Source organism: Lissotriton helveticus, chromosome 3_1, assembly GCF_964261635.1.
Source record: "Lissotriton helveticus chromosome 3_1, aLisHel1.1, whole genome shotgun sequence".
NCBI lineage: Eukaryota > Metazoa > Chordata > Amphibia > Caudata > Salamandridae > Lissotriton > Lissotriton helveticus.
In genome coordinates, this window is record NC_136061.1 from 2085612841 (window position 1) to 2085637158 (window position 24318).

General features: G+C 42.4%; 1 protein-coding gene across 1 annotated transcript in view; it reads right to left on the bottom strand.

Annotated features, from left to right (window-relative positions):
• The window catches only part of LOC144824118 (aminopeptidase N-like), a 270629-nt gene that overhangs the window by 130450 nt on the left and 115861 nt on the right, over positions 1 to 24318 (bottom strand). The gene's annotated exons all lie outside the window — the stretch shown is intronic.

A 24318-nucleotide genomic window follows, 5' to 3' on the forward strand; every position in this document is an offset into this window, starting at 1 on the left:
TTTAGTTGAAAATTCTGACTGCATTCAAAAGTAAACAGTCCTCAAAAGAGACTGCGATTACCGAGAAGTTTCCAAAGCACAGGTCTCCACAGTCTCTGGTGCATTGAAATATGAGGAGCATCCATCCATCCAACCAACGTCTTCCTCCTCGCCATCCATCCATCACCTCGTCTCTCATCTATCCAATGACAAACTCCCCATTCATGCATCACCTCTCTATCCTTATTGCATCTATTCAACACCCACCTAACTCTCTATCCAGCCATCTATCTATCCATCCCTTCTGTCCTACTCTCATCCATTCAACATCCTCCTCCTCTCTATCCATCCACGCATCACCTCTTCTCTCCTTTCATCCATCCAATGATAAACTCTTTATCCATCCATCAATCCATCCTTCCATCTATCCATCCATCCATCACCTCTCTCCCCTCATCCATCCAGCCACCTGCTTCAATACATCCTCTTCTATTTGCTCAGAACCATCCATCCATCCATCCATCCATATACCCTTCTGTCTGCTTTGTAAATCAACCAAACTGATTCATCCATCCATCCATCCTTCACCTCTGTCCTTCTCTCATCCATCCAATTTCCACTTCCTATCCTATCCATCCATCCATCACCTCTGTCCTTCTCTCACCATTCAACATCCACCTCCGCGCCATCCATCCATCAATCCATCCTCTCATCTCTCCTCTCATCCATCCTGCATGTGTTCTTCCATCCATCTTCGACCTCCTTCTCTCATTCATTTTCTCGGTTGTCTTCCCTTCATCGAGTTACAGAGCTGTTTAAATCATAGCGGCGATTCCCAGTGGGAAAAAAGTACACTGTTAATGATAATTTATATCATAGAAGGGGTGGTCCCAGCCCACTGTGTCGTGGGCTGGGACCACCCAAACATCCCACATCACTGATATATTAGGAGCAATTCAGGAATGTGACCACTTAGACCCAGGGGTAGCCCACCCACTGTTTGAACTAGGAAAGATGGTGCTTGAGCGTGTCTGTGCAGCAGAAAAAAAATCAAAATATAGGTTCACATTGTGATTAAGCATGGGCCAAGAATTATGTTCATTAATAGTTTTAAATACATAAATGCTCCTTTTTAGATCAAAGTTTCCACAGGTAGGCTGCTAACAATGATGTTTTATTTTTGTATCATACGCTGTGAACTGAACTACTTTCAGACACTTGTAAAGCTACCACAAACAAGCATTGGAACAGGCAGAAAGAAGTTGCCAGCATTGCAAGAAACCTAGAAGACATTTTTGCATGTTAATTCTTTTTTTAATAGGATCGTTCAGTTGTATATAATGTCTTCTTGGTTAAATATAAGTAACAGAAAAGCTTAGAACACTTTTTTATTATAACTTTTCAACATGCTGCACAGCAGCCAAAATGCTCTACAGCATAGTTTAAAGACATTGGCAAAGCATATATCTTTGGCTAAAACCTTATAAGGTCTCAAACATGAGATCTATTAGCTATGCCAATGCCTGTTTGCGTCATTTTTCCAACATAGCTGATGACTATATCAGAAAGGAAAAGCAAAAAATAATAAATAAAGTGCACCGGGGTGCTAAAAAAGAAGTTAGCAGCGAGATAGAACTTTGAATCTGCTTGACGCAAAAAAGAAGTTATAACAAAATAAAAATAAAGAGCAGCAGGATGGGGGGGTGACAAGGAAGCACCATTGAGCAACAGAGGAGCTAGTAGTGTGGGGGCTCTCAGGAAAAAAGCAGACAGGAGTGCTAAATAAAGAAGCAAAGTGCCCAGAAGCATGTTTGCATCTGCCAATCCCTCCAGTGAAAAACACATGTTTTAATCATAGAGAGCCTGAGGTGAGGAATTATATTTTAGCATGCTTAAATCTAGGAACTTCCATGAGCTGATACCAGAGCTGAAGGATAACCCTGTTAGGACCTAAATCAGCTGATCCACAGTAGCCAATGGCTGACAAAAGCCCATTTCTGTATATATACCTGTAGGTATCCTTATGTTGTTTTAAGAAATTAGCACTGACATGATGTTGTGTTTCTATCTAGGACCCTAATTCGATAATCCTGATGTATGCCCTTGTGTGGTTATAATAAATAATATCCTTATAAAGGCATAAGAATCATATCCATATTTAGTAATAGCCCATGCAGTTCAAATACGGCAAGGCTACTCCCATAGACTCCTAGAAAGCACAACGTGTTATTTAAACAAACCAGGCCTCCAGCAGCCCGTGAATTCCCCCTGCTTTTGTTTTGATTTGCACAAGAACTCCTGGAGTCCAGAAAGAACTGTTAGTTCTTAGTGACGTCTTATGTCCAACCTTACGTCAAACCCGGCACCTTTCAGGTACAAATATACCATCGTTGCCTTAAGCAAACACACGGTGGTTTGGAGCAGAGCGGCTATCCCCTTGCCCGACGCCCAGCTGATGCGAGAGCCGAAGGAAGCCGACCCTCCCTTGACGCACTGAGAGAGACGCTGTCTTTTCTCTTGCTGAGATATCCAGCTCCGGTGTTTCCAGTCACCCTTGCGGGCAATGTTCCCTCTAATTATTTTCCTCTGTGTGCGGCAGAGTATGGTCTCTGTGCGCTGCAGCCATGGCTATGTGCGCCAAGAACCTGATTGTGCGTGTAGACCAGGGCTTTGAGTGGGATGAAAATACTCGGGGATCTTCCGAAAGGGCGTAACCGATGCAATTAAGGGTGTGGCCTAAAAGCAATTAAGCTAAAAATATGTGCATCGCATAGTGTGCCACCCTATTGATATGTTGCTGCTTCTGTCATTGCATCCAGATATATAATACAAGTAACATTACACCTACAAGAAGACAAGACTATTGGCTTTGTCAATGGTTGTTTTTTGCATCAAGTTGTATATAATAGTGAAAATGCTTCCGCTCTTGTGGTTGCAAACCCTGAGCACTTACCTTCCTGACTTCTGAGTGCGCTCACAGAGCAAGGCCCCTGCCAATGTAATAGGGCCGGACTCCCATCCACCGAAGAGATTGTCAAGAACCTAGCTATCTGAGCCACTGCTTGCATGGGGGCCTAATAGCCCCTTAATTTCGGCTTATGTAATGCATGCAGATGGAATCCTCTCAGCTTCTTCCCTGGCCGGTATTGCTGCTCGGAACTAGGCCAGAAAAGTGCTGGTGCAGCTGAAATTGTCCCAGTGTCCCATACTTATACCAGGACAAATATGTTGGCCCATCCATGAGGGGACCCCCTCTCTTGGCTGCGTGGACAGGGTCCACCCTTCAAAAAGAATGGTTAGGCGCCCTCTACCGCGTGTTCCCGACTTGCGCCATGGAACTGGCTAGCTACAGCCAACCTATCTTTTTGGCTGAACAAGAGGCTAAACCTTAGTAAGAACGGGTCGCATACAAGTGTATCAAAAGTCGTGTTAAACTAAGGGGAGAAGAGTCCCCTGCACGGAAAACACAAGGGTATTTTTAACCTATTCTATTAATTTTTTGTAGCGTGACCCAATGGTATTTCAGCGCCTTGCATGAGCACCAGATACGTGACAAAAGACCTTCATTTTTGGTAGGCACAAGGAGATTAAGTGATTTACCAAGAATCACAAGACGTTGAATGAACGCAGAGACTCGACCCTTCTTCTCCAGGTCCAACGTCGGCATAATAACCAATCTTTTCCAGTGGCTCTGTTATGGTGTCTAGCCACGCAGGAGGTCACTCTTTCGTATAAACAAGATGTGCCACTATGAACCAGACTGTAGAGTCTCACATTGGTTTGATATGCGTAAGACCTGTGCACCATATCACTGAGGATGTCGGTAATGATTCATGTGCAGCGGATGGTGGGCCACTGGCCCAAATGCCTTTAAGATTTCCAAGAGACAGTCACCAGTTAGCTGACAACACAGCAGTTCTGTCACATTCGTGCACCACCACATTTCCTGGAAACACTAACCTGGTGTGTCCAAATATTCATCACAAAGATATCAGCCACAGGATGAACAGCCGAACCACTGAAAGCTATTCTTGACTCCAAACCAATTCGACCTTGAAGCTATGTTGGTATGGTACCTATAAGTGAAGCTAGGTATAATAACCCTAGAATATATTGATTATATTTTATAGCACATATTTGCAGTCCACCATACAAAGTTAGGCATTAAACGGAATTCCTATCCGCTTGCGACTCTAGCACCGAAATACTGTACTTTCTCCTTTTCTAGTCGCTATAACTTAAATGACAAACATTGGCCATTTGATGGTGGTTCCCCCCACAGAAGGGTGGAAAGCTTGGGAGGAGATCAAGAGCCTAACATTTGGCAGTCGCGAGCGTTTGACTCACTGAGCTATCCTTTGGCTCAGCCGTATCACATAGCCCATCCTAGTCTGTCAACACCCATTCCCATTTTCCAATGGCTCTGTGCAGCAGTCAAACCCTGCAGCGACATAAGCTGTTTATACCGCAACTAGAAAACGACTGCATGCGAAACATATGAACTGCATAGTAGAACATCTAAACATCTGGAGCGATTAAGGTAAAGAAGGCACCATTAGCATCAGTAGACTCCATGTTTAGATACCCAAGTTTGCTGCCGAGGCGCTCCCTCCTTCCATGCCCTCAAGTCATAAAAAACAGTGATGAATAACACCAACCCTTGGCCCCTTCCTTCTCGGGGTTCTCAGTCGCAGGCGCGTTAAAATGCTGAGCGAATTGCCTACTTCTGCCAAGATACACCTTTCAGGTCACGAAATGAATCCCTGACAAACTGACTCCTCCTTTTATCTTTCCTAGAGGATATAATGTATGCAATAACACTTTTAGTGGGGCCTCAAGACTTTGCTAACTGAGTTTAGTAATAATCTCTATTAACTGCCCTACACTGTGATTAAAAAAAACAACCAAAAAAACAGTAATTCTTCGTTACCTCGCTCTTGACAGATCACAGCTAATGTTGAAAGCAAAGTCCTCTTTCATGACGATTCACTAATTGACTTCTCTGTGCCCAGATCAGTTTAGGGGTACGTCGGATATCAGCCTGTGTACCCATTCAGTCCTTGGCCTCTTTGTCCATACATCAAAACTAGGGACGAGTGGGAGGTCTGTCTCAAAGCATAGTCTCTCTTTGATTTCTCCAAAGTGTGATTCTTCCAACGAGGAGAAAACATGCCACCAGAAGCATCTTTCTAGGGTAGATGGATGACAGTGCTAAACGTTTTGAGCACTCAAATGTTTGCAAGCTTTGCGTAAATATTCCTTTTTTTTAAATACTTCATTACTAATGTCAGTGGAGAACCAGATTACATTGCAAACATACCACCAATGCATTCGTCTCAAAAATACATAACAGAATGAGGTATACAAATCCTAGAAATGGCCCACTAAAACTCGTACCTGACAAACCTAAAGTAAAATCTCTCAGAAGATACTACACAAATCAGTACCTCTGAATAGCAAAAAGCCAAGTACCAAGTTACAGAGAATAGAAAAGTTTGATATTAATAACCTTAAAATAACAGGTTCAGCACGATCGCCCGCCAAATAGAACAAAGAAGCAACATATAGCACCCGCCCACAGGCGACAACCATTAGCCCTTCTTTCTCCAGTTTCTACATCCTCAGACTACATGCTGTCTCACAAGGCCTGTCCGTACTGCCGGTGAGTGAAGGTGGAAGGGATGGATATTGAAGATAAACAGGGCAGAATCTTCCTAAGAATTATTAGGGATCTAATGAAAAGCGTGTGTATTTCGTGTGCCTTGAGAATTGCATCTGCTGGCAATAGTAGTGTAGCGCCTAGAATAACTGAGTTTTAACAGTGAGCACACCGCGCCAAGAGCAGCCAGTGCCTTAAACAAATCGCCACTCTAACGCTCAGACCAACCACTATGTTAAAAGCACACAATTTGCCGCCGACGCGGTATCCCCAATATGGTGCCCAAGATCAACCACTAGCTTAGAGCGCACCAAATATGTAAAACCATTGCTGCCTTATAGTATGCGCTTTTAAAAAGACACGCATCAAGTCCAAAAGCACGAGGTGTGCTTTACACCTCGTGCTTTTGGACTTGCTTAATTTGTTTTTTTTTACTTGTCAACGTGAATATGCTCTATTAATATCATTTACACATGATTGCATTTACGTACAAAAATAGGTTTTTAACATGTGGTTTATGGTCCTTGCAGTATGGTTCCCCCGTTGACAAAGACAATACGCTGGCTTTATTTAAAGTGATGTCCCTGTATATTGTGATGTCTTACCTGTTGTGTGGGGGTACTGTGATTGTGGAGGTCAGGATCATTTCGTGGTCAGATGTGATTTCATACTGTCATCCAAGGTATTTTCCATCTAATTAAGTAGATATTTATAAGTTAAAATTGTGTACATAGAACTAGTGAGGGCCGCACACCCAATTTCCTACAAATAAGTTCCTGGAAAGTAAAAGGACATTTGCAATGTGCCACACAGGGTTTCTAAATTTGCACTTCGATCTAAACTTTGTCCACCATGTACTCCTCCGCCGTGAACCAAGGAAGCATTCGAAAGGCTGCAACTCCCTGTAGCAGCACCATGGAGTCTGCTGCAATAAGGGCCAGAAAACCATAGCCTAGCTGGGACGCCTCAATCAGTGCCCCAGCAAACAGCAGGAATGTGCCAATGCCAATAGACAAACTCAGGCAGGTGATGGCCGACAGCCCCAAAGCCAGCTTCCATATAGATCGTGACTGACCCAACTGGGCAAAAAGCAGTGTCAGTGGAACAAGAATCCGAGCATGGCTTTCCTTCCCTGCATCGATACCATCTGAGCAGATCTCCAGGGCCAGAAGCCCTTGTTTTGAGTATTCAGAGAACGACAAGCCTTAAAGAACTGCAGATGCAGCAACCCGGCCAGAGCTCTGCTGCCCGACGTGAGACCCCGAGGAACGGCTTCCAAGCCAGGCAGGGCGGCAAGGCCAACCGCGGCCACCGGTGTTTCCGCCGGACTTTACACCTTAAGTACAGGTAAACAGAAGAAAAGTTTGAAGGAAGAGCGAAGTCTAGGTAGAGAGAGCAGCATATATTGCTTCATTTTGTTTCTAAATAGAGCGTGGCTGGGTGCTGATTGTGGCCCATTGTGAAAATATTTATGTTAATTGCAGCACATGAGAGTGCTGCAATTAATAGGAATCCTTTCACATTGGGCCACAATCAGCACCCAGCCGCGCTCTATTTAGAAACGAAATGAAGCAAGTCCAAAAGCACGAGGTGTAAAGCACACCTCGTGCTTTTGGACTTGATGCGTGTCTTTTATGAATAGAGAGAGGCGGCGGGCTGATTGAGGGCATTTGTGAAAGTATTCCTGTTAACTGCAGCACATAACGGGCGCTGTCATTTTAACAGGAATACTTTCTCAAAGGTATCAGGCAACTGGTAAATTGCCGTTTTTCGCCGCTCGCGCTTTAAAAGCGGGCGGCGGCCAGAACGTGTGCGCGCTTCAGACTGGACATTGCGCGCTCGGTGCCTCATAGGTGCGCTGGCGCGCAGGCGCGCTCGTTAGTGGGAACACTGCTTGCGGGTTGCTGGGAGATCGAGTCCTGAGAGAGAGATACAAGACCTCCTACATTCTAGAACCAAGGTACGGAGCTGACTAAACCCTTAAGAGATTTCTTGATTCAGATTCCTTGGCAAAAACCAACTAAACTTAAACTGCAACTTACTTACTCCTTCCCACGTATTAGGCTTAGGTCAGGTACACGGGGTAGGTGTATCTTAGAAGCACCAGTTGAGTACGTTAGTCAATGTTTTTATGTATGTATATATTTTATCCATTTTAAATAAGCATGGGCGAATTTTGCGGATCCACGATTCACGGATTTGCGTATTCACGGATCGTGGATCCGCAAAATCCGTGTATTTGCGGATTAGCGGATTTGCGGATTTGGGGCGGGGCTTCCATGCGAGTGCACATGCCTCTTGTGTGTATAAAAGGTCAGAGACCGATCAGAGCAGTGGATGCAAAGGCCTCTGTCCAGCATCACAGCTGATTAGCGATGGTACATTTGGGAAGAGGGCACAGCTGCCCAGCTCCTTCCTCTGTCTGCCATTGTTTTTTTATTTGTCAGGCTATACTTTTACCAATCAAGTTTATTTTAGAAGGTAGCCATTTTCTTTCACGCAGCTTTAATGATAAGTGACAGGTCTGGCAAAAGGCACTCAAGCGCCTGCAAAATGCATTAAAAATTCAAAACTTCACGTATCAATCGTTTATTAAAACTTTCTGTAAGAGTGCAATTATATTTCTGATACACAAATAATTGCAGTTCATAAAACCTAATCATGGGGCAAGGCTATATTTATGTTTCTAAGGCAATGTAAGTATTCACACTGGCCACAGGAACAGCACGAGGATTGCGCTTGTGAAAGTCAAGGATGCAAAGGCCTCTGTCCAGCATCACAGCCGATTTTCGATGGTATTTTTGGGAAGAGGGCACAGCTGCCTGGCCTGTTAACTGTTTTACGATGGCGCCGGCAAGCTGCCAGCGCCATCCTAAAATAGTTACTAAATTAGCTTCAACAGGAAGCTCGAATAGATAAAATAAAGCAGATGCACGAGCGCCTGCTTGATTTTATCTATTAGTGCTTCCTGTTGAAGCTAATTTAGTAACTATTTTACGATGGCGCTGGCAGCTTGCCGGCGCCATCGTAAAATAGTTACAACAACAGGCCAGCAAGGCTTGAACTTTCGACCTCGGAATCCGCCGCTCGCGGATTGCGAATTTTCGGTAAATTCGCGAGAGTTCGCGGATTTACCAAAAATTCGCAAAATCCGCGAGCGTAGCGGATTTTGCGCTCATGCTTAATTTTAAAGTATCATATGGCTAAGAAACCATATCAATGCTTTTACAGTATTATTTCATAATACTCCTTTTACTATACGCACTTTACTTCATGATAAGTATTGCAATTGTGGCAACTCATTTCTCTTGCATGAGAAAGAAGACTGCTCAATAAATAAAACCTTTTATTGAAAACGCCCGTCTCTCTATTTGTCTGCACTCCTGGTGAAATTAAGCATGCACGATTGACTGAGTGAAATAGCTGTCTATTGTTTTCACATGACTGTAGAGATATACTCTTTATTCTGACGGAGCAAAGTTGTCATGTTTATGCGGTTGTCAGAATCTAATCCCTTCTTGTCTATTCAGGGAAATTAACACCTCCTTGTTTACTCGAGAAAGTTTCTAGTGACCTCTGAGCTAGCTGGCAAACCTAATTAGGTCTAACATAGTCAGTAGAGACCTAGATGACCTCAGTCCTAAGTCTAAACTGCTGTTTATGTTATTCCAATGCCCAGAGCCTATTGGGAATATAGGAACTACACTACATGGCGCCCAACGTTTGGTAAGGCGATAATCTAACGCAAGACATTAGAGTAACTCAGTCGTGCTTTTTCACACAGACCCCTTTTCCCGTAAAAACTCCAATAGATGTCTGGAGTGGGTAAAAGGTTAATATCCGCCGGAACTTAGTAGGAAGAGATTCCTATGTATTAGTTTTTGGTTTAGTCAACGTTGAAGGATACAGTGTTCCAAAATATTGTGCACCTAATCTTTGTTTCCTTGAAACTTGATCTGCAACAAAACTTTCAGTCAGCAAATAGCGGAAAGTGACGATGAAAGGGCGAAAGCTAGAATAGCAGCTCAACTCCTAGCGGATGACACAAGTCTCCAAGATGAAGACCCGAATGCTATAATCATTCCGGTAAATGTAACAAGAACTATAACTAAAAAACTTATAGAAAATTAGAAAATGGAGTATCATCACCAGGTGGTACAGTAATATTCGTGGTAGAGGCCCATGAATATCGGCAGACAGTGGTATTCTATTCATGGATACATTTTCCAGCAGCACACGCTGTGACACACGAATTCCACTATTACAAAATAGGGGAAACTCCGGAGGAATACGCTCCTTTTGAGGACGTTGAAATCCCACTAACTTACCAAGAGCACCTGCTCTGGTTTAATGGCGCCCTAAAACATCAAAATCACATCACCAGGCTCAGTCCACTAGGTAGACCAGGAGCAACGTGGCCGGTTCTAGCCAGCTACACACCACATCCTGACATTAAAAAGATGTCAAGTGAAGAACTTTTAGTTAAAATAAAAGAATTACCAAAGGCATACAGAGAATTAGTTCAATTGGCAATGGACGATATAACATACCTCCAGAAATTGAAAGAAACAGATATAGCAGAACAACCTCTTGAACTTGCCAGAATCATAGAAAAATCCTATGAAGAACTAGGTAGAGATAGTTTGGGTGGGAAACCAGTAAAACCCCAACTACTTGAAAATCCTGAAAAAACATTTATTAAAAATAATCTAAAAACTCCAAAAAAGAGTTGGGATGGAAATAAACAATCCACTCCCAGAGAAAAATTATTCCAGAGGAAGGTCTCCTCAACGGAGAGATAGATCTCCAGAACGAGGTGGCAAGTCTCCCCAGAGGGAGCCCTCTGAGAAAAGATACAACCTTAGAGATAGGGATAAATTGAGAAAACCTGACAGATATCAAGATATTGATACACGTCCCTCTCGATCTTTTCAGACTTCCTCACAGAAATCGGAAAGCAGAGGACGGTCAGAACACAAAGAAGAGCATGTCAAGTCCAAAGACAAGGAACATGCTCATCAAAGTAAAAAATTACAATTTCCAAGAAAGAAGGTAGCCAGTTATAAAATAAAACATGCAGAGGATACTGAGGACACAACTGAAAAACGGAGAGTGGGCCCAGACAATGCAAGACAGCGCACCAGAAGTAACCATAGTACGCAAGATCCTGATGAATCTTCTGGAGACAGTGGACACGAATGAGTACATTCAAGTGGAAACTGTAGACACCAAAGTTAGCAAACCCCATACATTTTACGAAATAACATTACGTATAGAGGGGGACAAGACTAGGAAAGTAAGGGGTCTCTTTTGGGATAACCTTTCGAAAGGCTATGACATCCTGTTAGCTGAGAAAGACTGGCCATCAGAGTTTGTCAGGGAGTGCCCCCATGGCGAAGAAATGATTATGCCTGCCTTCTCAAATCATATTCCAATTCATAAAAAATACACATTTGCAAGAAAATGGGCAGTAGCCCAAGCTCCTGCATTATATAAAAATCATGCAGGATGGGATGAGGATTCTCCTCCTCACAAAATCCAGTTAAAAAATCAACCCACTGCACAAAGGCAGTACCCAGTCAAACAAGAAGCTAAAAAGCAAGTCAGGGAGATCTTAGATCAACTTGAATATCAGGGGGTGATTGAAACATGCACCTCACAAATGAACAATCCTTTGTTTCCTGTCTCCAAGCCAGGCGATTCATATCGTCTAGTTTTGGACTACAGACACCTAAACTCCTGCTGCAAAACATTTGCAGTACAAAACTCACACAGTGCAGCACTAATGAATAACATTGTGCGCAAAAAATATAAAACAACATTAGATATCTCAAATGGATTCTTTTGTCAAAACATTGCACCTGTAAGCAGGTATTTGACCGCTTTCTCAATAATAGGGTCGCAAAAAACAATTCTGTCGACTCCCACAGGGGTTCAAGAATAGCCCAGGATTATTCTCAGCAAGAGTAACAGAGTTACAACAAATATATGATGATGAGGCATTATCCTATGTCGATGACATCTATCTCACAGATGATGACCTGGAGACTCACTTGAAAAGAGTGAACACCATAATACTTGGGTTCGCAGCTGAAGGGTATAAATTCAACTTTAAAAAGTCACGAATTTCTCACCTAACTGTCCTGTTTTTAGGATATGAATTATCAAGTGAAGGCAAAAGCCTAGAAGACACTTTCTTAGAGAAATGTGCTGTACTCCAAGCACCTAAAACGCTGAAGAATTTACAATCAATACTAGGATTCCTGAATTTCGGAAGAACATACATTCTAAATTATGCAGAGAGGGTTAAACCTCTCTATGAATTAATAAAACCTGATTACAAACCAATCAATTGGATTCAGAAACACACAGAAATTTTAAGAACATTACAAGCAGACATGTTAACTAAAACAAAATTGCAAACTCGCGAAAACATACGCAACCTTGTAATCCGAGTCATTCCAGGAAGATGCGGATTCACGTACCTGACGTCTAATAAGGGAGAAACGGTACCAATAGCTTACAAATCACATTTGTACACACAAGCTGAAATGAAATTCAGTTCTACTGAAAAAATTCTAACTTCGGTTCAAACTGCTGTAGCAAAAGAAAGAGCCCTAGCTCAAGGTAAACAAATAATAATTGTTACACCAGTACCTGCCCTAGAAGCAGTAACAAAAGCAAGCATTCCAAATGCTAAAGCACTACATCCGAGATGGATACAATGGGTTAATTCTCTTGCTGCAACAGACGTAATATACGAATTTGATCCTAATATAAAAACACAAGAATTTCTCCAATATGAATATGAATGTCCTCTGCCGACCGAAATCCTGGCTCTGGAACATTACGGCTGTATAATATATACAGACGGATCAGCACATCCCGCAGTTGGGGGTAAACAAGCTTACAGTGCTGCGTTAAAGGTCGTTGGCACGAAGGAAAATTTAGACCACTGGTCAATAAAACCCAATCTCTAGGAGATTGTACAGCTCAGCGAGCTGAACTACTAACATTTAAGATGGCGCTTGAAAATACCAATTGCGAATTCCCCACACTAATAGTGTGCGATTCATATTACTGCGTTCAGTCTTATAATGAATACTTGCAGAACTGGGTTCAAAACGGTTTCAAAGACGCAAAAGGTGGCACAATCAAGCATGAAACGCTTTGGGAACAAGTAGTTCTTTTACAGAAAGAACTACAAAAGACTCACGTGATACATACACTGAGTCATCAACGTGATGGCGTTCACGTTGCGGGGAATTCATTGGCTGATGAGGCCGCGAAGGCAGCTGTGCAAACGGCTTCCGTAGCTGCTATCACCCGGTCAAAAACAAAAATAGACAGCGACATAATGCAAGCTGTCGGTGCTTCAGCAAAAGATGATAGAAAAACACTCCCGAAAGGCTTTCCAGTAAAGTACTCATACATAACTGATACGAATAATGTTCCTTTTGCTCGAATCCCTGGAGTGGGGGATAGGGCAATTCCAAACATGGAACACAGGTTAGGACTAATTTTAGCGGCACACGAAGGGCTCGCTTCTGCACATGCTGGTGTTTCCGCCACAGTATCATTATTAAAACAGAGATATTGGTGGCCACGCATGAGGAAACAGACTAGAAACTATGTTCTAGAATGTGAAATATGCCAAAGAATGAAAGTATCAACACTGAAACGACCAGCACAGACGCCCCTTCTAATCTCAGATAAACCACTAGCATTTGTTTACCTGGCCCACTGTGGTCCCTTACAAAGGGATGGCAACTATAAATATATCATGGTCGCAGTGGATTCCTGCACGAAATTCATTTGGATGTGGCCCCAGCGCTCGGCTGATGCCAGAACAGTTATAAAAGATTTGCGAGCCTTTATCGGCACATAAGCAATTGGCATGCTACATTCTGATCAGGGTCCTGCGTTTAGCTCTCGAGCTTACAAAGAGGCCATGACTAGCATGGGCATTGCATCGCGGTACGCTTCTCCCTTCCATCCTGAGGGAAATGCGGTAGTGGAAAGAAAAAAACGGGACATAAAGCAATCTATAACGGCGAGGGTATTAGGTTTGGGTGATGGGTGGGTCAAACATTTAACAAGTGTCCAACGTAGTCTTAACAATCTGCCAAGAAATTCTCTAAAAGGTATCACTCCTTACGAACTATTGTTCGGCACTAGAATGCACATCCAGGATCTAGATTGTCACACTTCAGTGGTAAAAGAAACAGCCTTTGATATCAAAGACCGTTTGGCTGTTTTACAGGACTTAAATGAAACAAGAAGAAGTCTGAGTAATATATAGTTAAAGCCAACAGCCACTAAAGAGAAACCACCTGTCCCAGCAAGACCTGTCTGGATTCCAAAGATTGGGGATCCAGTGAGACAGAAGATCGCGGTGAAGAAGGAATTTGGGCCTTCTTACAGAAAAGCAGTACCTGTCTTACCTGTCAGCGGAACAAGATCAGTTGTACTACCGCCCCTTGCTGGTAAAAAGGAGAACCGAGTTGTATCCATTGACCTGGTAAAACCACAATCATGTGGCCAATAATAAGTAGTAGGCCCAGTGGACTCCCAAGAAATAGCAGAAGACCAAATCTTGCTACAATCCAAGAGGTTCAAACTGAGAGACTAATCACATTTGATAAACCTGCCGTGAATAAAAAAGGACTATGCAACAAAGCCATGGAACTTGTGCCTCTTGATACCCAAATTGCAACAGTTCGTCAAGAAACACCTGTCTACAACGATGTAGCCTCAGACTATGCTAATGAAACAAATAAAATTGCAAAGGCAAATGAGAATGCGGAAGCAATTCCAACAATTGACAGAACTGCATCTGGCTACTTCGTCAATTTCGATGACTTTTCTGAAGATCCAAGCGAGCCTGAAGAAACGCCAGCAACAAAAACTTTCAAAGACAAAGTAACTGAACTTTTTCACCAACTAAAAGAAACTTATCTGATTTCACCTTGGATTGAATTTTGGATTGTGTTAGGTGTACTTTTCCTCCTGCTTTGGCTCATCATGGTTTTATGTTTGGGTAGATTCATTGATGGAACATATAGTACAATGGACACAGCAAGTCAGAACATCAACTTGGTCCTAAAGCCTCACACATCCTCTCAAATGGAGAAAAGAGAACTGTCACCAGTGAACATCACAGCCAATCCAATACCCTGTGGGGTAGCATGGGACAAAAGGGATGATGACATCTATGGCCCTATTGAGCTCTTGAAATATCCACACCAATTTAAGGTTTCCTTAAGTGACTTTGTGACACCGAGTACTTTCTCTGATGATTGGGACTTTAAAAATATTAATAATATGATGTCAGATTTAGTAATGTCAGCAACATTTACAGAACATAATTATTTTCAGGGTTCATCAAATTATGAAGAGTTATATTGTTATAATTATTTTGGCGATCACTATTTGCATAAATCTGCTCAACCTAGAAATATTTTAAATTATAATCAATGGGAACATTGTCCAACACCGCCAAAAGGCAGCTCGAAAACATTTTATGAGAAATTCACACACTTCTCAGGGTTCAACACAAGTGATGCAGAAACGTTTTATTTTAAAATGTTAAATAAGACAGGAATAAAAACAATGATGACAAATACTAAATTGATTTATTCTGAAAAGTTTTATGACAAAATGTCTACATTTGTTTTTGAATTTTGGAAAAAACAGCATTGAAACAAAAACCATCTGGGGTTCAAAAGACTGGCAGGTACAAGGTTTAGAAGCATTATTTAGAGCCTGCATGATCCCAGAACAAATATTATTCTTGAATGAGACCATTCAACAGACAACCTATCTTGGCCTAGCCCAGATAAAAGATTTAAACAAACCGTCTATTCCGAAGCCCATGCCTGATAGTAATAGCACTACAGATATGGAGATAGACGTATCCCATATTTTACACCAAAACAGAAGAAATCCTGATTGGAAAAAATGGTTGATCTGGCCCGCAGACACAAATAACTGTCAATATAGATTCCTGAACAAAACACAGGGGTTTAAACAAACCAGGCCAGGCCCTAGATACTCCCAGAGACAACATCCAGGGATAGTTACAACATACAGTGTAGGGAAACTATGCCTCGAATGGCTACAGAAATCCACACTGGCTGAAATGAAGCAACACTTGACTTTACTTAAAGACGGTTCTGATTTGCGTGATTTCATACTGGGACCACGCAAACAGCGCCAAAAACGTTTCATATACGCCGGTATATACGCTGCTTACAACGAGGCTTGGAAAGTAACACAAATTGAAACAGCTGAAAAAATACTAGAAATTGATCGTATAAATTTGGAAAAATCACTTTCTGTAGTGGACAATGGGTTAACGACTCTGTCCACCAGAATATATTCACTGGACAGCATTTTATCATCCGCTATTGATATAATAGAGCAGGACTTACTAATGTTACAACATGGTCAGTCCCAATTACGTTCTATTGTACAGCTTGGCTGGATGTTGCAAAATCTGCGTTCAGGCTACGTGCCATGGCGTTTAATCAAAGTAACGTCATTATTCTCTATCTTTAACGTTACTGATAAACAAATCAATTTGGCACACTATACGATTCTGAGCATTGAAAAACTTGAGAGATTACCATTGACAATGTCAGAGAGACCTGTCATTGAATGGATAATACATGGAACGATTACAATCCCAATAACAACTTTCCAGTTTAAGTATTGCCAAAAATATATACCAACAGGCCTGTATGAAAGGTTGGGTAAAGGATACATCAAATCAACCTGGGATTTACCCTACACACACAAATGTTATAGTGAAGGGAAAAAAGAGGTATTCCTTAGTGGTAACAATTGTAAAAAATCACTATGCGGTACACTCCTGTGTCAAGGTATTAACTTGCATGGACCCTGCGAAGGGTCTTCAAATAACCTTTCTTGTCACCTGCATGGCACTCCTGCAAAACAGATAGAGCCATTTTTCAGACAGCTTTCCAACTGCAGTTATGCTCTAATAAGTGACCACAGCTGTTGTGGCATTGTGCCAGGAAAAGCCTATCTCGTAACCGTCACTTCCAGGGTCATTTGCTGTATGCAAGTATTGTATCCAAACAGCAATCCAGACATGGAGGCTGCGTTATGGCCTTCTTTGAATATCTCTTCTATTCGAATTGATACTTTAAGCAGAATGAAGTCCATTCTTTTACAGACAACTGTGCCTTTAACCTCGTCCAAAGAGACGTATGATCTGCAAGTTGCAAGGACAGCAGCAGAGATACATTCCCTATTATCAACAAATTGCCCCGTGCATTTCGTAGAAATGTTAGGTCAAATCTTAAACATGTCTGATACCAGTGGCATCGCACATGTATTTAAGACAATTTTTTCGGGACTGTTAACACCCTTTGAAACAGTTCTGGGCATTTTCCCGAATGTTGTCCATTCTGTATTCGGCGGCCTGCCTCTTCTTTTGGGACTCGTAGCAGGAATTTTATTTTTGATCCTTCTGCTCCAATATGGCAATCCAGGCTACAGACAGAACTCCAGCTACAATGGAAGAAACGATCTTAGCAATACGCTATCGAGACTGCATCACTAAAGTGCTCGGACTAGCCCGGCTAAGAGATCTAAGTGCAACATGGTTTCTTTCATTCAGACCTATCTGGCAAGATTGCATCTTACCTGTGCTTCGATGTCTGCTATGCGGAGAAGAATCCGCATTGGATGTCTGTCTTGCACTACCATCAGCAGTACCAATGGATATAGATACCTTGCTAGGTCCGGTAACGACTCATGCATCGTGTTGTCCCCAGCGGTTACCTATTCTGATGACAGCATTCGTTGAGACTTCACCATTACGAATAGGTGGCAGTGAAGTACGAGAGACAAGCAGCACCAAACAGGTACAACCTTCTGTGAGCATTGCTGATCCCGACATCGATGATAGCAATCATTCTCACATATGCACAATTTCAGCATTTTCGAACTTGGTCGAACTTTCACCTGATGTTGTAGACCAATTGTTTGCAAGCCTGTCTGATATGATGTTCTCTCCAGTCAACGAGAATAACTTTTAAAACAATGAGCACACAGTGTTCCCTGAATTCTGAATCCGGCCTTCAGTTTTTGATAAACACAGCTACTGCAAACATTTGGAACTATTTTTTCCCCTGAAAGCGAAATTTTTTTTTTCCACTTCCAAAATATTTACCTTTTTTTTGCCACATGGTACTCTGCTTAAAGTAGAACTATTCTTAGAGAACAGAGCTTCTATTTTTAAAGACACTAGAGACAATATTTTACCTCAGCCTCTAGCACATGTAGAGTATTGTATAAATATGTGATGAAATGGTCTCGACCTTCTTTTCTGTATTCAGAGCCATTTCATGTGTAATTTTCGCAATTCATTCAGCTAAAATATATATGCATTTAACTGAATGATACCACTGCTTAAAAAACGTACAGTACCAATACTCATTTTCGTGTAAATACCATACACCATTTCGAATGCAATTTATGTATTTTTGGGGTGGGTTGGAAAACACATGCATTATTATATGTTTACTATTGCTTAGTATTTTTAGTAATGATTGACATAATACCTGGAGTGGGTGTTGTGTTTCTATCTAGGACCCTAATTCGATATTCCCGATTTATGCCCTTATGTGGTTATAATAAATAATATCCTTATAAAGGCATAAGAAGCATATCCATATTTAGTAATAGCCCATGCAGTTCAAATATGGTAAGGCTACTCCCATAGACTCCTAGAAAGCACAATGTGTTCTTTAAACAAACCAGGCCTCCAGCAGCCCGGGAATTCCCCCTGCTTTTGTTTTGATTTTCACAAGAACTCCTGGAGTCCAGAAAGAACTGTTAGTTCTTAGTGACGTCTCATGTCCAACCTTACGTCAAACCCGGCACCTTTCAGGTATAAATATACCAACGTAGCCTTAAGCAAACACACAGTGGTTTGGAGCAGAGCGGCTATCTACTTGCCCGATGCCCAGCTGATGCGAGAGCCGAAGGAAGCCGACCCTCCCTTGACGCACTGAGAGAGACGCTGTCTTGCTGAGAAATCCAGCTCCGGTGTTTCCAGTCACCTTTGCGGGTTGCTGGGAGTTCGAGTCCTGAGAGAGAGATACAAGACCTCCTACATTCTAGAACCAAGGTACGGAGCTGACTAAACCCTTAAGAGATTTCTTGATTCAGATTCCTTGGCAAAAACCAACTTAACTTAAGCTGCAACTTACTTACTCCTTCCCACGTATTAGGCTTAGGTCAGGCACACCAGGGTAGGCGTATCTTAGAAGCACCAGTTGAGTACGTTAGTCAAAGTTTTTATGTATGTATATATTTTATCCATTTTAAAGTATCATATGGCTAAGAAACCATATCAATGCTTTTACAGTATTATTTCATAATACTCCTTTTACTGTACGCACTTTACTTCATGATAACTATTGCAATTGTGGCAACTCATTTCTCTTGCATGAGAAAGAAGACTGCTCAATAAATAACACCTTTTATTGAAAACGCCTGTCTCTCTATTGCTCTGCACTCCTGGTGAAATTAAGCATGCACGATTGACTGAGTGAAATAGCTGTCTATTGTTTTCACACGACTCTAGAGATATACTCTTTATTCTGAGGGAGCAAAGTTGTCATGTTTATGCGGTTGTCAGAAGCTAATCCCTTCTTGTCTATTCAGGGAAATTAACACCTCCTTGTTTACTCAAGAAAGTTTCTAGTGACCTCTGAGCTAGCTGGCAAACCTAATTAAGTCTAACATAGTCAGTAGAGACCTAGATGACCTCAGTCCTACGTCTAAACTGCTGTTTATGTTATTCCAATGCGCAGAGCCTATTGGGAATATAGGCACTACACTACAGTTAAATTATTTAGCAAGGCCACTACAGACTCTGCAGAAAAAGAAATAGCTGTAAGAATTGTGTACAGATTCTTCATTTCAAAGCCAATGCATTATTATTTGCAATGGGGCACTTGTTTTTGGGGAGCTTAAAATACCACCTATAAGGCCCATTGCTGCATGTTAGATTTGACTGTTTCAGCAGGATCATTCCCTAACTTTTTGCCTTCACCCTCCTGTTTTCTGAACCCTTTTTGTTGGCTTTTAGCACTCTCCACTTTACCACTGCTGATCAGTGCTAAAGTGCTCATGCTTTCTCCTTAAAGCATGTTAGATTGACTTACTGCTAATTGGCATACTTACTTTACTTGAAAATCCCTAGTAAAGTGGCACTACCTGTGCCCAGGACTCGTAAATTAAATGTTACTAGTGGGTCTGCAGCACAGAGTGTACCACTTAAGTAGCTCTTTAAACTTTTCACAGGCCTGCAATTGCAGCCTTTGGGTGTGCAGCTCAAAACTCCAATTTAACCTGTCCAAATAAACCTTTTGCAAGGCCCAAACCTTCCTTTTTGATACATATAAGTCACCCCTAGGGTAGGCCCTGGGCAGCCTAGGGGGCAGGGTGTAGTGTATTTAAATGGTTGGACAGGTACATTTAATGTTTACATGTTCTGGTAGTGAAAAACTCCTAAAGCCGTTTTTCATTACTGCAAGGCCTACCTCTCCCATTGGCTAACACTGGGTTGCTTATTAAATTTGATTTTCCTTATTACGTTTTATAAGTGTCATTTATTGTTTTTTATAAGTCTAATTTTCAAATGGATACAGGTAAGCAAATCATGTTTGGTATCTCTGGGACTATAAAGAGAACCGACTTTAAATTACAATTTTGTAAATGCCATGTCTAGAAAGCTAGCCTTAGGCACTTGGCATTTCTATCCTTTCTCTGGATCACATGAGTGGGTTTTGGGTGACTTGTGGGCTTTGTGTATTTATCCTTGACAGCCACACACAATGGGGACCCTAGGTGTGACTGAATGGGCCATTACTGGTAGGATGGGAGGGAGGAGCTGGACCCAGCCCGACATACATGTGAACAGGCTTTGTCCTACCTCTACAAAATGGCTACATACTCTCTATAGTTAGTCTGTACCCAGGGTCAGGAAGGCAGGGCATCTGTGCACTTCAAAGCTGTGGCCCTAGAAGCCTCTTCCAACTTCACAGGCACAACTATGAATACAAACTTGGCCTTGGACACCAACTCTTCAGTACATTTCTGGATCTGTAAAGCTTTTAACTGTTCTTAAAAGCTCCTTAAGTGTATTTTAATCTGCAATGCTAGCGCAAATTGTACCATGCACTTTAGCAACTATCTGGACCTCGCTGTAAAAAGCCTTGAACTGTTCCTAAAAATGCTTTTGAATTGTTTTTTAAATACGATACCAGCGCGAATTGCACATGCCAGTTTGCCTGTGTTCTACGCCCTGTTCCACTGTGGCTGGTGCCGTTTGTAGTGGAGGGCAGAAAGAACCGGAAACTCTTGGCTGACTTCCGGGTCAAAGGGGGCAGTCACCTGTTTGCGTGCCAATTTCCCTGCCACATTCGCCTAAATTCAGGATGCAGCAGCGGACGCGCCTAAGGTAATCCCGTCTGCGCCCGTCTGCGCCAGGATCGGGCCAAGGGCCACGACGCCTGTCAGTCACATTCTAAAAAGAGGGACAAGACTGACGTATACCAATGTTGCTCTTATGAACCTCAATAAAACCAGTCTTAAACCACCCTGCCATCAGCTTGTGCCATCCAATGAGCTCAAATCATGCCCACACTGCAACGCAAAGTTTCTCTTTATAAAAACAAAGGCATGTTCCACAGAAAAACATGTGGGCAATCACCAGCCCCCAAGACATTTACAGGCCTGCTCATCAATACCCGCTCCCTAATAAAACACAGCATAGAATTTGCAGAACTACTGACCGCACACAAAATGGATACGGCCTTCGAAACCTCGGCACATAGCACCTCTGATTTTGACCTGGCCCTAGCTCTACCTCAAGGATTCTTCATTATCAAAAATTACAGACAAAATAGATGGGGAGGCGGACTTGCGATTATAGTCAACAACTCCCTAGAGCTAAAAGGATCCCGGCAGGAAGTAGCCCTGATTGAGAACTACTTTCCTTCAGAATCACCCTGAGTGCCAACTACACTTTTAATGACACCCTACTGTATAGACCTCCCAGCTCGAGAAGTAAAAGAAAATTTGAGGAAATCATCAGCCCAATAATAGAATCAAGCACCAACTCAGAGGAAAACTGTATATTAGGTGATTTTAATTACCACATTGAAGATTTAGAAGACCACACAACAGCATCACTAGTAGAGATGATGTCTAATGCTTCACTGGAACAGAAAGTAATGCATCCCACACATGATGCTGGTCACACTCTGGATGGATTATTTACATCCAATCCCCATCTTAAACTGCAAGAGATTCTGCCAATTTCATGGTCAGACCATAGAGCCATTCTGTTCACAACAAGCACCACACACCACATCTCCAGTGTGTGCATACCCCATAAGATTATTAAAGGACGCCACTGGAGAAATCTTGGCCCCCAGCAGATGCAATACCTTCTGGCATCCTCTAAACCTGACCTAAAATATAAGGCAAATCAAGCAACGTGTAATTTCACCATCTGGATTAAACCTGCAGTGAACTTACTAGCACCAGAAAAAAGCATCACCATCAAGCGCACAAGGAAATCCGAGCCCTGTTTCTGTGATGCCTTGCGCAAACAGAAACAACTTTGCAGAAAGGCAGAGAGACGTTGGAGAAGCAACTACTCAATAGCCAAAAAAACTCTATACTCCCAATTCTTGAGCAAATATAAAAAGATGTCACTTGACAAGAAAAGTATCTACTTTCCAGATAAAATCCAGCAGGCAGGCAACTCGAGCAAAGCACTATTTTCAACATTGAAGAAGCTAGTCAAACTTCCTGAACCACAAAAAAAAGACATTAGCGTGGCTTTCTGCAACCAACTAGCAGGGTTTTTAAGGACAAAGTACAAATCATCTTCGAACTCCTCTCAGACCTGGACGAAAGCAGGGCAGTCACTCCCGCCACATTCTCCCAAAACCTCTCCAATGTTTTGGACTCCTTCGTGCCACCAAACATAGAACAGGTAGAGCAGGCAATTAAATCAATAAAATCCGGAGCAGCATTAGACCCCTGTCCTCCCAATATATTTCATATGAGACTGGATACAATCAGTGAACAACTTAGTATACTTTTTAAAGAAATAATTATCTCAGGTGTCTTTCTAGACCCATGGAAAATGGTATCAATTCTGCCATAATTAAAAAAAAACAATTTAGATCCCAATGACAACAGCAGTTATAGACCAATACCAATAGCAAGGATCTCCTTACCGGCCAAGGTCCTAAGGCCCTGGAAAAAAATCTTAATTCCCAACTTACTAACTTTTTGTCCTTGGCAGACCTGCTGGATTCCTCACAATATGGCTTCTGACAAGCACATGGCACTGAAATGGCCCTGATCATGATAGGAGAGGAGATCCGGGCAATACTGGACACGGGTGCCAAGGCCGACTTGATCCTGTTGGATCTGTCTGCGGCCTTTGACACCGTGAACCATGACATTCTAATCAGAAGGCTCCAAAAGTTGGGAATTAAGACTCCACCCAAAAGCTGCTCAAATCCTTTCTGAACAACAGATACCAATATGTTCAGATTGGGGACTCCTGTTCAGAGCAGTTCACGCCGCCTTGTGGGTGCCGCAGGGCTCCTCTTTTAGCCCCACCCTGTTCAACCTTAATGTGACCCCTTTAGTTGAGGTCATCAGGCAATTCGGCTTCACACTTATATCTTACGTTGATGACACCCAAATTGTGGTGTCCATCTCTAGTAAGCCAGAGGAAACAGCTGAGCGTTTCAACCAATGCATGTCCCACATAAACCAATGGATGGGAACAAACTGTCTAAAGCTTAATGGAACCAAAACAGAGATTCTCCTAATAGGTTCTGACACATCCTTCTGGTCACAGAACTGGTGGACTCCCAGCATGGGTGCTCACCCCACCCAAGTCCATAAAGCAAGGAACCTGGGTTTCATTTTTGATGACAGACTGACCTTCCAACACCTGGTCAATGAAGTCATCTCTTCAGTGTTTCTCACACTAAAATCAATCCACAAAGTGCGCTCCTTCATCCCCCTTGAAGCACTAATAACGCTAGTGACGGTCCTAGAAATGCAATATACCTAGGCCTTCAGAAACAGCACATGGTCAAACTCCAGCGAGCACAAAACGCTGCCGCCAGAATGCTGATAGACGTTCCCAAATTCTAGTCTATCTCTGAAGGCTTGAAAAAACTCTTCTGCCTTCCTATGACGAAAAGAATAGATTTCAAAGCTCTATGTCAAGCATACAAAGCGGTTCACGGAAAGGGAGCAGCATTCCTGAAGCAACACATAACATGGTACCATCCATCAAGGAACCTACGCTCAGCACAGAGCAAACTCCTCTAGACACCAAAATTCAAAAAAGCAAGCTGGGGAGGAAGAAGCTTTGTCTTGGGTACTGTGAGGCTGTGGAATCTGCTTTTATTAAATATCAAAAGCTGCCCAACACTGCCCGGTTTCAGAAAGCTTCTAAAGACATGGCTCTTTTCAAATTAATATATGCCATCTCCGGTTTTCTCCTCCGCAAAGCGCCTAGACGCCTCTGGGCAATCGTGCGCTAGATAAATTCTACAATCAAATCAAATCAAATCTGTGGATGCTCTGCCAAGAAGGGC